The sequence below is a fragment of the Papaver somniferum genome, chromosome 1, assembly GCF_003573695.1.
Source record: "Papaver somniferum cultivar HN1 chromosome 1, ASM357369v1, whole genome shotgun sequence".
In the NCBI taxonomy this organism is placed as follows: Eukaryota; Viridiplantae; Streptophyta; class Magnoliopsida; order Ranunculales; family Papaveraceae; genus Papaver; species Papaver somniferum.
The window spans coordinates 215,204,410-215,210,409 of record NC_039358.1 but is presented as its reverse complement, the minus strand read 5'-3'; positions in this window follow the sequence as shown (position 1 = coordinate 215,210,409).

Here is a 6,000-nt window from a genome sequence, read left to right as displayed (position 1 = left end):
TTATTTTTTAGTTTTGCTCGAGGACTAGCAAATAATAAGTTTAGGGGTATTTGATAGACGCATTTATGTGTCTATTTTGTTCTCAATGTTCTGTATTGTTAGACTCGATTAAATACTTATTTTGTTATTTTATGTTTTGTAGATGTTTTTGGAAAAATAAGCTCTTGCGGCGAAATTGGCTCGAAAAGTGGTGTTTTAGACCCCAGGATAGAGACTAAAAACACCCCAGAAATGCGCCGGAGGAACCCAGAAAAAATGCTGAAAACACCCCAGAAAAATTACTTAAGGAACCCCAAAGGACATGTGTTATTCGGACTCCAACAACAAATAAGGGGCGACCACTGGATAAGGGGTGACCTTCTTCACAAATTAAAAAAAATATTTTGGACGGAAAATATTTCTTTTCACAGGCAGATTTTTCGATCGGATTTTGGAGGAGTTTTTGTGCGATTTAATCGCTGAAACTTCATGGGTAGTTGTGATATGTCCTAAAAAAGCTAGTGTGGTTGTTTGTTTCGATTAAATTTGTCTGGATAACTTGGTTTAATTCAAACAGGGAGTTGGAGGAAAAACATGAGCTTACACGAGTTGTGGTGAATATAAACGTGTAATGCACGTGTTTGGAAGCCTTAATCAACACTTTGGAACGTGAAGAAGATTTATAAGGAATTTAATCCAGCTGCAGATGCGTAAAAATCAAAATCATTGATAAAAAAGAAAGAAAATATCCCGAGTAAATGAAGATTATTTGCAGTTAATGGAGGAGATTCAATGTCGCAATCACGTATAAATATGTTCACAAGGTATCATAGAAGGGGTGTCGAGAGTTTGGGGGGTTGAGGAGAGCCAGAGAAGAAGAAAAAATCAAGTTACAGAGCTGCCATTTTTCTTCTGCTGCTGAAGAACGCGAAGAACATAAGACCCACCAGGAGCAGTCTTATTTTGCTACAGTTCAACGACTGTCTTCGGACAGTCTTATTTTTCTACAGTTTCAGCGACTGTCGCCCGATAGTCTATTTGTTACAATGACAATCTTATTTGTTACTGTCGCGGGACAGTCTTATTTTCCGAGGGTCGTAGTTCTCTAGTTTGTAACAAATATAATTGTTACGACCCGATTTTGAATTATTTCTCCCTTTTCATCATTTGTAAACACCCTTTGAGCAATAATAATGATTTTTGAGCGTGTTTCCAACATGATGAGCGGCTAATTATCCCACAACCAAGGCAATGAGGAAGCTATTTACGCATGAATAATTGGTAACTATTTTATTTTCTCTAATATTTAATTATAATTCACTCAATCACTGCTTTTGCAGAGTTTTAAATTGTTTACGTAATTTTCCTAATCAGTTGTGATTCAATTAGATAGGTTATGCGTTTTTTAAATAATCTATGCTTAAGGGATACAATTGATGTTTGAGAATTTGCTTGATTATTAGTGAGTTAAGATATAAAGGTCTTAAAAGATAATTAGAGTTTTGGATTATTTACCATCATTAATTCATGTGTAATAGTGGAATCAGTGTCTTGGTTGTTTTCTCATACCTCTCGCCCACTTTGTTAATATTTTTGTATATAATTTTATTAAATATTTAAATTTAATCTTCACAAGTCCGAGAGTTTGAACCTCATTACTACAACAACAATCAAAAACAATATCAGTGCTCCAGGTGCATGTATTTTCTTTCCATGTCGCTGACAATCTTCGCAACGTCTTGATATTTGTTTTGCATCTTCGTGCATGTATGTCCAGTAATAGCCTTGCATTTTTGCTCTATGTGCCAAAGATCTTCCTCCGCTATGATTGCCAGCATCCCCACTATGTAACATGTTTAGCACTTTTTCTCCTTCCTCTCGTGTTAAACATCTGAGTGATGGTCCATTAAAGGATTTTCGGTATAGCAGCCCATCTCTTAATTCATAATTCATTGCTCGGATTTTTAACTTGTGTGTTTCCAATCTATTTCTTGGTGTTTCTCCTTTCGCCAAATATGCATGAAGTTCCGTTCTCCAATCTGCGATATTGTTCGTTTGTTCTTCTTCTTTACCATCTATTATCATCACGTCCACTTCTTCTTCTTCTTTATTGATTGATGGTGACAGGAGTGTTTGTATTTTTATGCATCTCGCAGTTGGATCTGTCATCATACTTGAGATGAAAGCAAAAGCGTCTGCGAGTCTGTTATCCTTCCTTGAAATGTGCTTCCATTTTATTTTTGGGATTTTTGCTGACAATTCTTCAACGACCTTCTTGTATTTCTTCAAGGATGGTTCATTTGTAGTATATTCTCCCTTTATTTGGAGAATAACTAGCTGCGAATCGCTAGTGATCCTGGCATTTTCTAGTTTCATTTCTATTGCGAATTTTAAGGCATGTATCATAACTTCATATTCCGTTTCGTTATTAGTGGACGCGAATTCCAATCTGAATGAAAAAGTCATCTTTATTCCTTCTGGAAAAATTAAAACAATTCCAACTCCATTGCCTTCTCCATTTGATGATCCATCTACCAATATCTCCCATCTATTTGGTTCTGTTAATAAATATTTTGGATCTCCGTGTTCTTCTTCTATATCCATCATTTATTCTACCGCTTCGTCTTCTTCTAAAGGAAATTCTGTCAAGAAATCTGCAACAACTTGTGATTTTGGTGAAGACAAAATTTCATATTTAATATCAAAGTGGCCTACTTGTGCATTACATCTCTCCACTCTTCCTGATATTTCAGAATTCTTCATCACTGATTCAATTGGTACTTTCGTTAATACCTTTATCTTGTGCGCTTGAAAATATATGCGGAGCTTAAATGATGCATAAACTAATGCTAAGATCAACTTCTCAATCTTTGAGTAATTCTTCTCGGCAGTATTAAAAGTTTTGCTAATGTAATAAATGGGTTTCTACACTCCTGCGTCTATTCGCAATAACACAACACTTAATGCATGCGACGTCGTCGCAAGATAGATCAATAATTCTTCTCCTGATTCTGCTTTTTGTAATATGGTTGTATTCATAAGATGTTCTTTGATCCCTTGAAAAGTTTTTTCGCATTCATCAGTCCATTTGAATTTCTCACCCTTCTTGAGTATATCGAAAAAATATTTGCATTTGTCTGATGATCGCGAGATGAATCTCCCCAGCGAAGCTAGAAGTCCATTCAATTTTTGTACATATTTTATCGTTGCTGGTGTTGGCATGTCACGAATTGCTTGCATTTTTTTGGATCAACCTGTATTCCTTCTTTTGATACAATGTAGCCTAAAAATTTCCTGATGCAATTCCAATAGTACACTTCTCAGGATTCAATTTAATGTTGTACCGCCGCATTTGTTCAAAAATCTCCCTCAGGATCTGTACATGGTCTTTACTCTTTACTAACATGTCGTCCACGTATACTTCTAATGTTTTGTGTATCCATTTTGCGAATACCTTCTCTACCATTCTTTGATATGTCTCTCCCGCATTTCGCAAACCAAATGACATTTTCGTGTAACAATATAAACCTCTAGGGGCGAAGAAAGCAGTATGTTCTTGATCTTCTTCAGCGAGAGGGATTTGGTTATACCCTTTGTACCCATCTAAATACGATACCCTATCATTTCCCGCTGCGGATTCTACCATTTGAGGAATATCTGGTAACGGAAAACTATCTTTAGGACAAGCTTTGTTTAAATCAGTGAAATCTATGCAAATCCTTATTCCTTTGTTTTTCTTTGGGACAATGACCATATTCGCTATCCATTCTGAGTATTTAGCTTCTCTTATGATTCCTGCATCAAGCATTTTCTGTAGTTCTTCTTCTATTTGGGAATGGTAAGCTGTTGCGATTTTTTTTATTCTTTGTTTAAATGGTCTCACATTCTTGTTAATCTCCGACTTGTGACATGCAATTGATGTATCTATTCCCGGTATCTCATCCATGCTCCCTGCGAAAACGTCTTTATATTCTCGCAAAAGGTTAACAGTTCTTTCTTCTTCTTCTACATCCATCTTGGTTCCAATTCTCAATATTAGAGGTTCTTCCATAGTCCCAACGTTTACTTCTTTTGTTGGTTCTGCGGCGCTGTAACTGGACTTGGATTCTCCCATTGGTGTTGGTTCTTTTATTGTTTTCACAGGTCCTTCTCCTTCTTCCGAAATTTCGCTGGGTATTCCCCTGCCTTCTTTTTCCCTTATCATGTATACTCTAAATTCTTCTTCTTTCTTTGCCTCCTTTGCCAACTTTCTACGAAATTTTTTCCTTTTTGTTTGTCCTTCATAGTGCTTTACTTTAATTTGATGACATAATTTCGCATTGTCAACATCTCCTTTAATTTTACCTATTCCATTTGGTGGGGAGAATTTAATACATTGATGTAACGTTGATACTACATCTTTTATCGCATGTATCCATGGTCTTCCTAGCAACATATTTTATGGCGATTTCATATCCATCACGCATAGTGTCACGTGGGTTTCGATCTCTCCTAGTGGAATCCGTACCACTATTTCCCCTTTAGGTTTTGTTGTGAATTTTCCAAAGCCATGAACAAGATATGTTGAAATGGACATTTCTTCATCTTTAAATCCCATTCCCATGAACGCATGATAAAATATTATCCACTGAACTTCCTGTATCGACTAAAGTTTTGTTCAATATCCATTCTTCCGTGGATTTTGTTGTTGTCCCCTTCTATTTTCGCGTAATAGGCACTGTAATAACCAATGGAGATGTGTGGTTCAAATTTTATTTTGGTATTTCTGCCGCTATGAATGTGATTTTTTGCTTTTCCCAATCTTTCAAGGATGATGTCTTTTCTACTGCCATAACCTTCCTTCCTTCAAAATTTCATTTATGTATTCTTCCTTTGATGTTTTCATGGAATTCATTAATCATTGTTTTTGTTATCATATTACACTCCAATCTTTTGTCATCTTCATTGACTCTAATCATTTTTCTTTTAACTGGTTCACTGATTTATTTAATCACTTTCTTGATTTGAACAATCTCAACAACAATCTTCAACTTTCGATCTTCATCTCCCTGTTTCTAGCGCCATTATGTAGTTGCAGGAAATCCTACACTACACCCCACATATGATTTCATTAATACTCAACTCATTTTAGATTAACAATCTTAATTTTATTGATGAATATTTGAACAATCTTACAAGAAAAGATAAAGGAATCAATAATAACCACTTCTCTAGATTTTCTCTCTCCTATTTACTTGTTTCTTACCCAAAAAAGATCTCCTCCCCTCCTTTACAACTGAACGACTATTTATAAGGAAATACATAGTGGATGACAGCTAATCTGTCCTTTATTTTCGGATATGGGTTGCGACATTCTCGCAACCTTACAAATGTTAATCTCGCAAACTCTCTAATTTTCGCAGGACCATCACATCTTTCTCATGATTTTGGCTGACGTCGTTTATTATATCGTTTCTGAAATTGTTCTGCGACGTTGTTGTGTTGTGTTGTTGATAATTTCGCTGAGACATTATTGCTGCGAGATTATGATCCTACAATTCTAACATCTATAACTCAGATCATTGTCAACATTCAAGTATATACATAACACTTATAACTTAGAATTCACAACTACATCAATGTATCAAACCACCAACACATACTCACACAGTAAGCCTCACCACTGAATTTCCCACTTCAATTCCATGCCAGATTATTTCTAACACTCCGCATCTCAGTTATAATTACCGTCAACCACCTGCAATGGGCTGGCATCTGCAGTCTAAACTCTTAACTGCGACATCAACACCACCACTTGTAACACTTCCAGTTACACCCATCTTGTACCAACAATACGCACCATAAGTCTACAACTCAAACAACATTCCAAGTACTGCAGAACTAGCTTGTATATCATTTCCATACTCAACATCACCACATCAAAGCTTCAAACCATATCAAACTTCATTCACAGTTCATTCAGAAACTTATCACTCAATACAAAAATTGAACTAATCTTTATTAAAAAAGGACAATTACCTC